Source organism: Oryctolagus cuniculus, chromosome 18 (genome assembly GCF_964237555.1).
Source record: "Oryctolagus cuniculus chromosome 18, mOryCun1.1, whole genome shotgun sequence".
NCBI classification, from domain to species: Eukaryota; Metazoa; Chordata; class Mammalia; order Lagomorpha; family Leporidae; genus Oryctolagus; species Oryctolagus cuniculus.
Genome location: NC_091449.1, coordinates 35,957,391 through 35,970,394, shown reverse-complemented (window position 1 = coordinate 35,970,394; position 13,004 = coordinate 35,957,391).

Here is a 13,004-nt window from a genome sequence, read left to right as displayed (position 1 = left end):
GCAGCTGGGACTTGAACCTGCACCAATACAGGATGCCAGCACTGCAGGCGGCAGCTTTACCCGTTATCCCACAGTGCCAGCCCTGAGGAAATCTGTTTTACACTAAGGTTCTCGGGCTGAAACCTAACAGCCTTCTCTAGGAGGGACACTGCGGCAGTGGAAATTACATCCAGCTGTGTAAAGTGAAGCCAAGTGATGGAAGAGCAAACCATGACTTAGGTCTTTGCTTCCAGCTAGGCTGGTGGCGTGAATTGAATTTCTCAATTTTTCATGCCAATAAATTCCCCTTTCTGCTTAAGACATTGAGTTGGATTTTTGTCCCTTGTAGCATAGAAGTTCTTACCTTACCTCTTTTTATGCCATTTGTCTACTTCTCTTTTCCTGTCCCCCTCCATCAAAATCTGTTCATCCACTAAGAAGGAATTCCTAAAAATGTTTTCCTGATGCTTTCTCTAGTTAAAGTGAACTGCTCTCTCCTTTCTTGTCCCTTGTCATCCTAGCATTCCCTGTGATATTTTTTTTTCATGTTCACCTGTCACATTCACATTTCCAGGTATTGCCAGCTTCTTGGTGATCCAGTGTCCTGAACACTGTAGACCATCATTCATGTATGGAATTGCAACGAGTGCCTTTGGAGGCTGTGGGCACTTTCTACTTCTTAGGAAGCAATTAGATCAGCCACAAGTCGCCAGAGCAACACTTCTCAAAGTGATCCATGAAATTACTGGTGTACTTTAAGGTACTCATGTAACAGGTGCTCATTTTATTAAAAAAAAAAAAAAAGGTATTTGTCAAATACACCTAGGAGGCCTGGCACCGTGGCTCACTTGGTTAACCTTCCACCTTGCAGCGGCGCTGGCATCCCATATGGGCACTGGGTTCTAGTCCTGGTTGCTCCTCTTCCAGTCCAGCTCTCTGCTGTGGCCCGGGAAGGCAGTGGAGGATGGCCAAGTGCTTGGGCCCCTGCACCCACATGGGAGACCAGGAAGAAGCAGCTGGCTCCTGGCTTCGGTTCAGCGCAGCGCTGGCCGTAGCAGCCATTTGGGGAGTGAACCAACAGAAGGAAGACCTTTCTCTCTGTCTCTCTCTCTCACTATCTATAACTCTACCTGTCAAATAAATAAATAAATAAATACACCTAGGAAACTGTGTTCTTAAAAAATCTTAAATTGGTAGTTCTTAGAGATTTTTGTTACTCTAGTAAACAGTGTAACATTCCAGGCAGCGGAAAGCTGATGTGGATCTAAAGTCTATCAGGTCGGATTCCAGTCAAGAGAACTGGAAAGGTTTAATGTATACAGGTCACTGGGGCTGGCGCTGTGGCGTAGCAGGTTAACCACCACCTGTGATGAATACTGACACCCCACACTGGTGCAGTTTCGAGTCCCGGCTGCTTCACTTCCGATCCAGCTCTCTGCTGTGGCCTGGGGAAGCAGCAAAAGATGACCCAAGTCCTTGGGCCCCTGCACCCACATGGGAGAGCCAGATGAAGATCCTGGCTCCTGACTTTGGCCTGGCCTGGCCAAGCCTGGGCCGTTGCAGCCATCTGGGGAGTGAACTAGCAGGTGGAAGCTCTCGCTTTTTCTGTCTTCTGTGCCCTGTCCCCCCCACGCCCGTGATTCTGCATTTCAAATAAAATAAAACGATTCTTTCAGAAAATAGTCATTAATTAAATCCAGGAAACTTGATAACAAGGGATAAAGAGAACTAGAAAGAACACAGAGATAGAAAAATGGAATCAAAAGGTGAATTCATTTTGATGTAAAAATTTTTGAAATCCTTGCATAGTTTTTTCATCATATGCATTTCCACAAACTTTTTGACTATCTCTTGTACATATGATTGCAAAACTTACTTCATCAAAATAGACATCTTTCCGAACATATTTGTTTTCTCAAACTTTTGATTGACCCAAAATATTTGAACATTTTAATGGGATACAGTGCAATATTTCAACAGATGTTGAATTGTATTTTTCCATGAGCATCTTTCAGTGTCCTTGTACAGGAGAAATACACTTCAAGGCAGTGCTGAGTGTCACACCTTGTTGCAGGAGCTGTGGCTGTGGCTGCCAGAGAAGTTCACTGAGGTAACACGGGCTGAGGCCTGCAGGAAGCCACTAGCCAAGGTGCCAATGAAACTCTCCTGGAAACTTCCCACTGGGCACCCCTGACCTTGATTTCAGATCTCACCTCCAAGGGAAAGAGCCTGTCTAGCCTTCGTTTGAAAACTGACATCTCTCTCTCTCTTTTTTTTTTTTTTTTTTTTTTTGACAGGCAGAGTGGACAGTGAGAGAGAGAGAGACAAAGAGAAAGGCCTTCCTTTTTTGCCATTGGTTCACCCTCCAATGGCTGCTGCGGCCAGCGCACTAGGGCTGGCGCACCACGCTGATCCGATGGCAGGAGCCAGGTACTTATCCTGGTCTCCCATGGGGTGCAGGGCCCAAGCACTTGGGCCATCCTCCACTGCACTCCCGGGCCACAGCAGAGAGCTGGCCTGGAAGAGGGGCAACCGGGACAGAATCCGGCGCCCCGAGCACCGGGACTAGAACCCGGTGTGCCAGCGCCGCAAGGTGGATGATTAGCCTAGTGAGCTGCAGCGCCGGCCAGAAAACTGACATCTCTTAATCATTCTTGCTTTAGACATACCAACATGGACAAACTACCGGTGAAGACTGCAAGCTTCCTGAGGGCAGGGAACATGCCTAATTTTTCCTTTGTGTCCCTTAATGTCTTGAGGAGCCCCAAGTGTATGGTTCTCTTTCCCAGCTTCACATGGACTTATTTATACTTCTTTATGGCACTTACTGTGTTCTCCCTTACATGAATTATGGTGGAAGTTGAGTAAGGATTCCAGCTTAAATGCTTTTTATTTCATAAGGATTTCCAAGATCGAGCCAGTTGGACATTTTTTTCTTACCTGTGATTCATGCTTTAAATCTGTATTTAAGCTTCATTGCTATTGACCTACATTCCTCGGCTTCCTGTTACAAGGTCCTCATGGAGGTGTGTGACTCAGGGTCTTGATAGTCTTGATGGTGTCTGGATGATTTTAGAGGAAACAGAAAGCTCCACTCATACCGATCATAAAGGAAGACAGTTACTTCACAAATATAGTGAGAGCTCTGGAAGTCAGCAATTACAGGGTTAGCTTGGTCGTTTCACAGTGAGTAGAGAATACTAATCCTTTCTGCTCATCCACTCTGCCATCGACAGTTTCTTACTTTTTCATACCCAGACTTGTCACCCCCAATGCACCAGATGACTTCTGTACCCTGAGGACCAATTCCTCACATGCAAATATCCAAAGACAGAAAGGAGGAGAAAGTGAATGTTTCTCCTGCCAGGTCAGACCCACGTGATGACATCAGCTAGCAGAGAACCCTACAGCAGGGATCAGGCACTTGTAGCTTCTGTCGTGGGGCTGGCGATGGCAGATCAGAACGAATGCTGATAGACAAGACACAGTGTGAGTGAGAGCAATGCTCTCACCAAGCCTCCACTGAATGATTGAGCAGTGAATGCCAGCTTTTCATAAGTGCTTCTTATCCTCCTGCTGTTTATGGGATCCCAGCTTTAAGGAAGGCATCGGGATCAGCACTTGCCAGGCTGGTATCCCATTTGGAATGCTTGCTTGAATCCTGGCCACTCCTCTTCTGAACCAGCACTCCTGCCAATGTGTCTGGGAAGGCAGCTGAAGATGATCCCAGCGCTGAGGGCCTGCCGGCCATGTGGGGGATTAGGGTGCAGTTCCTGGCTCCTGGCGTTCGCCTGGCCCAGTCCTGGCTGCTATGACTATTTGGAGAGTGAACCAGTGCACGGAAGAACTCTGTCTCTCTGTCTCTCTCTCTTCTCTCTCTGTCACCCCGTCTTTCAAATAACAACATAAATAAATAATTTTTTGACAGGCAGAGTTAGACAGTGAAAAAGAGAGAGAGACAGAGAGAAAGGTCTTCCTTCTGTTGGTTCACCCCCCAAATGGCCGCTATGGCCAGTGCACTGCCGCCGGTGCACCACACCAATCTGAAGCCAGGAGTCAGGTGCTTCTCCTGGTCTCCCATGGGGTGCAGGGCCCAAGCACTTGGGCCATCCTCCACTGCACTCCCTGGCCACAGCAGAGAGCTGGACTGGAAGAGGAGCAACCGGGACTAGAACCCGGTGTGCCAGCGCCGCAGGCAGAGGATTAGCCTAGTGAGCCACGGCACTGGCCAATAAATAATTTTTTAAAACAGTAAAGCATTCTGCCAGATGAGCCATATATAGTTTTTGATCTCCGGTTGGTTAATTCTTTAAAAAATCATTTCCGTGTTTGCTTGCTTTCCTTGCCATGAAAACATCTTTCTAAGTAATATTTCACTAAAATGAGTAATAGGACTAGAGTGGATTAGAAAACTGATCTAATTTAAAAATGTTTAAAGGTCTTTTCTCGTTTATGTTATATCAACCTCTTCTCTTGTGTGTCTGCCAAATTTCTTATTTTCTTACTATTTGAAGCATTCTGCAACTCTGTTTTGTAGCTTTACCCCACTTTTATTTTCATTATTATTTTTCAAAAATGTCTATGGAGCGCTTTCTCTTTGCTAGTATTTTACTGTGAAATTAATATGCATTATCTCACTCAATCTTCGTTTTTTCCATTAAGGAATTAGTATTGATAACAGGCAATATTGATCTAGAATTTGAATCAAGATCTGTCAGAAATGAAAGATCATTTTCTTAACTAGAATCCTACACTGATTCATATGGAAATTCTCCTTTGTACATTTTCCTCTATCAAATATTGATGATCCTGTATTCCAAACTGTTTTCTCATATTAATAGTGCTAAACTTCCACTTCTGAACATGACAGAGTAATTCATAGGTAACTTCTTCACCATGGTTTCCCACATTGGACCACTGACAGCCTGGGATCTGAAATCTTTCAAAGAAGGGGAGCCAATGAGTGAGACCAACACTCGCTGAACTTCCCACTTGAGACGGTTTATGGATTCCCACATGGTGGGAAAACCCAGTGAAATCAAAGGAGCCCCACTGTATCCTGACAAAGGAAACTAGAGACTGGGGAGGCTGAATTGCAGGAGTATGTGGGGCTGGGTACAAGAAATATGCTGGGGCCAGCATTGTGGCTCTGTAGGCTAAGTTTCTACCTATGGTGCTGCCATAGGTAGCTGGTTTGAGTCCCAGCTGCTCTACTTCCATTCCAGCTCTCTGCTGTGGCCTGGGAAAGCAGTAGAAGATGGCCCAAGTCCTTGGACCCCTGCATCCATGTTGGAGACCCTGAAGAATCGCCTGCCTCCTGGTTTTGGATCGGCACAGCTCCTACGATTGTAGCCATTTGGGGAGTGAACCAACAGATGGAAGACCTTTTTCTCTGTAACTCTACCTCTGAAATAAATTATTAAAAAATCTAAAAAAAAAAAGAAGATAAAGATGATGATGAAAGAAAGAAAGAGAAAAAGGAAGGCAGGAAGGCAGGAAGGCAGGCACTGAGAAAGAGCTCCCTAAGTTTGCAGAGGCATCCGCTGTCTTTGGCTCTGTTCAAAGGTGCATGTGCATAGAGTGAGACTTCACCAATTGGCACTCAGACACTGTGAGGAGCCTATCAGCAGCGTAACTCCTAGACCTCCCGCAGGACTCACATTCCAGAGGCAGAGGGTGCACTGCATACCCACTGCTCCGTGGAAAACCCCAGATGGATCACATCTTAGCTGGGGAAGAGTCCCTAGAATAAAGTTGTTTTTTTTTTAAGATTTATTGTATTTTATTTGAAAGACAGAGTTATAGAGAGATAGAGTCAGAGGGAGTGGTCTTCCATCCACTGGTTCACTCCCAGATGGCTGCAACGGCTGGAGCTGCGCTGATCTGAAGGCAGGAGCCAGGAGCTTCTTCCAGGTCTCCCATGTGGGTTCAAGGGCCCAAGCACTTGGGCCATCCTCCACTGCTTTCCCAGGCCATAGCAGAGAGCTGGATTGGAAGAGGAGCAGCTGGGACTAGAACCGGCACCCATATGGGATGCCGGCACTTCAGGCCAGGGCTTCAACCCACTGCGCCACAGTGCTGACCCCTAGAATAAATGTTTGTCTAACGTCCCCTATAACAAAACTGAAAAACAAACATAAGGGGAAAAACAAAATTGGCACAACCGTAACTGCCTACCTAGGCAAATTCTTACAACTTTTTTCATTTTGTTTTTGGATAAGCTTGTTAAAAAGATTTACTTATTTATTGGGAGGACAGAGTTACAAAGATAGGGAGAGGGAGAGGGGGAGAGGGGGAGGGGAGGGGAAGGGGGAGAGGGAGAGAGAGAATCTTCCATCTGCTGCTTCACTCCCAAATGGCCACAATGGACAGGGCTGGACTAGGCTGAAACCAGGAATCCAGAATTCCATCCAGGTCTCCTACATGGTGGCAGGGACCCAAGTACTTGGGCCATCATATGCTACTTTTCCAGGCCCATTAGCAGGCAGCTGGATTGGAAGCAGAGCAACCAGGACACATAGGATGTCAATGTTGCAGGCGATGGCTTAACCTGCTGTGTCACAATGTTGGCCCCCAAAAGAATTTTTTAAAGATTTATTTTATTTATTTGAAAGGCAGAGATACAGAAAGAGAAGGAGCCACACACACACACACACACACACACACACACAGAGAGAGAGAGAGAGAGATCTTCCATCCACTGGTTCACTCCCCAGATGGCTGCAACAGTTGAGGCTAGGCCAAGCTGACACCTGGAGCCAGGAGCTTCATTCAGGTCTCCCACATGGGTGCAGGGGCTCAAGCACCCCAGCCATCCTCTGCTACTTTCACAGGCACATTAGCAGGGAGGTGGGCTGGAAGTGAAGCAGCTGGATTAGAGCTCAGAAGGGATGCTGGCACGGCAGGCAGTGGCTTAACTCACCACGCCACAACCCTGCTTCCCCGATCCCAACCACCATCAAAGAACTTTAAAAGACATATAAAAATTGTGCATATCTATGGGGCACCATGTCATGTTTTATTACATGTATACATTGTATAATGTCCAGTCAAGGTAGATATACCTATCTTTTTAAGCATTTAACATTCAAAATCCCTCTCTTTTTTAAAGGTTTCTTTTAATAGAGAAATATACAGTACATTAGCATTACCTGTAATTACCTTACTGTGCAACAGAGTTCCAGAACGTCTTGCTTTCTAGCTGTAACCTAGCAGGTTGTTTCCATTTCTTGGCTATCGTGAATAGCGCTGCAATAACCATGGGAGTGCAGATGTCCCTTTGATAGATGGGTTTCATTTCCCATGGATATACCCCCAGGAGCAGGATTGCTGGCTCATATGCAAGTTATATTTTTAGTTCTTTGAGGAATCTCCATAGTGTTTTCTACAATAGCTGTGCTAAATTACTTGCCCACCAACACTGTGCAAGGGTTCCCTGTACTCTACATCCTCACCAACTCCTGTTAGCCTTTATCTTTTTGATAAGCTCAATCCCACTGGAATGAGGAGATGTCTCATTGGGATTTTGATTCACATTTCACTGATGATAATGATGCTGAGCATTTTTTTTCTTGTACCCATTGCACACGTGTATGTCTCCCTTTGAGAAAAGTCTGTTTAAATCTACTGCTCACTTTTTTAAAAAATATTTTATTTATTTACTTGAGAGGTTGAGTTACAGTAAGAGGGAGAGACAGAGAGAAAGGTTTTTTCCTTCCATTGGTTCACTCCCCAAATGGCTGCAACCGCTGGATCCAAAGCCAGGAGCCAGGTGCTTCTTCCCAGTCTCCCACACGGGTACAGGGGCCCAAGTACTTGGGCCATCTTCTACTGCTATCCCAAGCCACAGCAGAAAGTTGGATAGGAAGAGGAGCAGCCAGGACTAGAACTGGTGCCCATATGGGATGCCTGGGGCCGTAGGCGGAGGATTAACTTAGTGTGCCACGGCAAAGGCCCCTACTGCTCACTTTAAATTGTATTTATTTTTTTTTGCTATTAAGTTGTTTGAGTTCCTTATACATTCTGGATATTACCCCTTTTCAGATGTGTGGCTTGTAAATATTTTCTCCCATTCTGTAGATTATCCCTTCACTCTGTTGATGGTTTCCTTTGCTATGCAAAAGTGTTTTTTTGTTTTGATTTATTTTTAATTTTTTATTTATATAAGGTAAACACATTTCATGTATTTCATATATACAGACTTAGGAGTATAGTGATTTTTCCCACCCTACCCTCCTTCCTGCCCATGCTTTCATCCTCTCTTGTCTTCTTTTCTTATTTTTTCTTCTAATTTTTACAATGACATACATTCAGTTTATTTTATAATCATAAGCTTAACCCTCTACTAAGCAAATAATTCAACAAATAGTAAGAAGAAAAAGACATTGTCCCTCAACAGTAGAGACAAGGAGTGTAAACAATCATCAAACCTCAAAATGTCAGTTTTGCTTATATACAATACTTTTTTTGTACTCTATTAATTGCCATAGATCAAGGAAAACATATGATACTTGTCTTTTGGGGACTGGCTTATTTCACTAAGTATAATGGTTTCCAATTGCATCTATTTTGTTGCAAAAGACAGGATTTCATTCTTTTTTATATGGCTGAATAGTACTCCAATCATCAGTTGATGATTGTTTTATCCAGTCATCAGTTGATCACATCTAGGTTAGTTCCATTTCTTAGCTATTGTAAATTAAGTGGCAATAAACATGGGGATACAGATAGCACTTTCATATGCTGATTTCATTTCATTTGGGTAAATTCCCAGGAGTGGGCTGACTGGGTCATAAGGTAGATCTATTTTCAGATTTCTTAGGATTCTACATATTGTCTTCCACAATGGCTGTACTAATTTACATTCTTACCGATAATGTATTGGGGTACCTTTTCCCCACATCCTCGCTAACATTTATTATTTGTTGATTTCTGTATGAGAACAATTCTAACTGGGGTGCGGTGAAACCTCATTGTGCTTTTGATTTGCCTTTTCCTGATGGCCAGTGATCCTCAGCATTTTTTCATGTGTCTATTGGCCAGTTGAATTTCATCCTTTGAAAAATGCCTGTTCAAGTCCTTTGTCCATTTCTTAATTAGATTGTTTGTTTTGTTGTTGAGTTTTTTAAGATCTTTCTGGATACTAACCCTTTATTAGTTGCAGAGTTTGCAAATATTTTCTCCCATTCTGTTGGTTGCCTCTTCATTTTGTTAAGTGTTTCCTTTGCAGCACAGAAGCTTCTCAGCTTGTGGATTCCCATTTATCTATTTTTTTTTTTTTTGATTGCCTGTGCTTCTGGGGTCTTTTCCAAGAAGTCTTTGCCTATGCCAATGTCTTGCAGACATTTTCCTGATGTTTTCTTCTAGTTGTTTGTTAATATCAGATTGAAGATTCAGATCCTTGATCCTTTTTGAGTTGATTTTTTTAAAATAAGATGTGTGGTGGGGGTCTTGTTTCATACTTATCCACACAGAGATCCAATTTTCCCTGCATCATTTGTTGAAGAGAATGTGTTTTCTCCAAGGATTGACTTTAATTACTTTGTCAAAGATGTTTGTAGATGCTTGGATTGATTTCTGGAGTTTCTATTCTGTTCCATTGGTCATCACGTTTATTTTTGTGCCAGTACCAGACTGTCTTGATTATAACTTCCCTGTAGCATGTCTCAAAATCTGGTATTGTGAAGCCTCCAGCTTTGTTTTTGTTGTTTAAGATTGCCTTAGTTCTTCGGGATCTTTTGTGTTTCCATATTAATTTTGTCATTGTTTTTTCTAAATTTGAGAAGAAAGTCATTGGTGTTTTGATTGGGGTTGCATTGAATCTGTAAATTACTTTGGGTAGTAAGGATACTTTGATGATATTAATTCTTCCAATCCACAAATATGGACGATTCTTCCAGTTTTTTGTGTGTCTTTTATTTCTCTCTTTAATTTTTAAAAAAAGATTCATTTTATTTATTTGAAAAACAAAGTTACATGGAGCGGGAAGAGACAGAGAAAGATATATCTTCCATCTGCTGGTTCACAGCCAAAATGGCCACAATGGCCTGGGCTGGGCCAGAATGAAGCCAGAAGCCAGGAGCTTCTTCTGGGTCTCCCATGAGGGTGCAGGGGCCCAAGGATTTGGGCCATCTTCTGCTGCTTTCCCAAGCACATTAGCAGAGAGCTGCATCAGAAATGGAGCAGCTGGGACTCAAATTGGTGCCCATATAGGATGCTGGTGTCACAGGCAGTGGCTTTACCCACTACATCACAGTGCCAGTCAGTCCCAGTAATTTTCATTGTAGAGATCTTTCACCTCCTTACTCAAATTTATTCCAAAGTAGTTAGCAAACGTTTTTAGCTTGATGAAATCCCATTTGCTCATTTTTCTTTTATTTCCTATTACTTTGGGGGTCCAACACTCTTCAAATAAGGATAATAAAAATTTAGAAATTCAATATAATAATGTTTTATAATCATAAGCTTAACCCTTCACTAAGCAAATAATTCAACAAATAGTAAGAAGAAAAAGACATTGTCCCTCAACAGTAGAGACAAGGAGTGTAAATAATCATCAAACCTCAAAATGTCAATTTTGCTTATATACAATACTTTTTTGTACTCTATTAATTACCATAGAATAACGGTTCAGAATACCGTTTTTGGCTTTGGAACTAGACAGATGAGAGTTGAATCAGCATCTAGGCTTCCTTTCTTACCAGCTCTATAACATCACTCAGAGATGGCCGTTTCATTATCTTTAAAACACAGCAATCATCTTTTCTTTGTGTGGAGGTTGTATAACAATAAAAATGTCATACACTCGGCACACCAGGCTTCTGGATCACAGGTGTCACTTTGATGAGACGGAGGTTTCCTTCTGCTTTATTAAGTCTTCATCCAGCCTAACATCCCAAGTCCCTGTAAAGATGCTAAAGGCCTGGTATAATCTGGCCCCTGATTGCCTCTGTGGACTGACTCACTACCACTCATTACTCCTAACAGGGGTCGGGTTGGCTTCACTCCTGTTCTTTCCATATGTCGAGCTTGTCCCTTCCTCCGGATCTTTGCATTGTTGCTTTCGATGCAATACATGCTCTTTGAACACTGGCCCCTATTCAGCTAAAATGTTTTCTACTTAGCAATTCTTCGTTGACCTTCCAAATGAAATTCTCATTTTATTTCATTTTCTTCATGCAACTTGGAACTTTCCAAAAGAATCTTATTTTTTTTAAGCAAACCAAATCATTGTTTTGTTTTGAAGGGCAAAGCAAGAGAGAAAGAGAGAGAGAGAGAGAGAGAGAGAGGTTGTCCATCTGCTGGTTCATTCCCCAGATAGCCACAAAGTCCAGTGCTGGTCCAGGCTGGAGCCAGGGGCCAGGAAGTCCATCCAGGTCTCCCACATGGGTGGCAGGAGCCCAAGCACTTGGGCTATCGTCTACTGCTTTCCTAGATACATTAGCAGGAAGCTGGATTGGAAGCCGAGTGGCCAGGGCTTGAACTGGTGCTCTGATAGGGATGCTGGTGTTGCACACTGCAGTTTAACCTGCTGAGCCATAACTCCAGTCCCTGGAATAACCTTTTTATTGAATATTACCTGTCTTTCACCAGTAAAATGTGGACAATCAAAGAGCAAAACTATACCACTAGTTTAGTTAACCCTGAAGCCCTGGTGCCTGGAATAGTGCTGGCTGCAGAATGAGCCCAGAAAATACTTGCTGAATTTCTATTAATGAATTTTTATGCATCATTATTATCTTCCTTTCCTGCCTATTTGAACAAGCACGCAAACATGAATCTCACTTTTTCACTGAGATTTGAGTTGTAGTATAAAGTGTTTGGCACTGCTCAATTAATGAAACTGAGAATTAAGAAAATAGGGCTATTAAGAAAGAGGAAAAGTCTTGAAGAAGGAAATCCTCAAACTTCTTTTTCCCAAAGTAATGCAACGATTTTCAATGTTTACTTTAGGGTCCCTTTTCAGCATTTGTGTTTTTCTTCCATCATCAATCATTGTCAATTTGAAAAAGTACAATACTTAGGGTCATTTATCTAGACCTATTGGAGTCTAAAATTATGCAGCTCAGTCAAATATATGTGAATAAAGACTGTCATTTCTGATTAATGACATGTGACTTGAATGTCTTACAGAATCATTTGTGCCATCCAAGCTTTACAGAAAGGTTATTATGTAAGGTCTTCCTGTAATGTTTCTGCTTTTCCCTCTCAGAACCCTAGAGGTTACAATTTCTCTAAAGGAGAAAATGTGGCTGTTTAATGATTTCAGTTGTAATTGTTACTCAGGTCTTTGGTTTGCTGGAGCAAGAGTGTTTTTCAAGTTGAAAATTCTCTTCCACTGGATGGTTAGGCAAGCTTATGATGTTGCTGTTTTGCAATTTTTGTTGCCAACATAGCCTTCTCTATTATTGAAAAAATAATCCATGTAAGACACTAATCTTATTCAGTTGATGCAGAAAAAATAAGAGTGAAAAACATGCCAATTCTTTGTCAATTACACTTTCCATGAATCATCAACTCTCCTCTTGAAGCATAAAATTCCACTTCAGCATAGTCTCGAAAACATGGCAAAGAAAAATTTAGAAAGAAAACTTCAGAGGAGAAAAAAACCAAGACTGAAATAATAACAGAAGAGAACATTCCTGTTAAGTAACACCATTTCTACTTCTTCTCAATGGCATTGCTTAGCCCCTTCTACCACAGCCACCACAGTTCTGGGACTTCTTTTCTATTACTGGGAATATAAGAGGACACCATTAGCAACCATCAGTCACGTGCTCCTCAGGTGTGCCTGAAATAAGTGGGAGTATATGTTAAGAGATGGGAATGTTTCTTCCCTACCCTTGATGTTTCCTTCAAGGTGGAGGAAACTCCTCAGGTGTAACACTTACCAGTCTTCCTCTCTCTATCCTTTACTTGAAGAGGTAGAATAATATTCGGTTGTAAACATATTGTAAGTACAAAGGGCATAATTGGATGTGGTTGGCTCAATTCTGCCTGTCTTTCTCCTGGGAGTGAACTGTCCT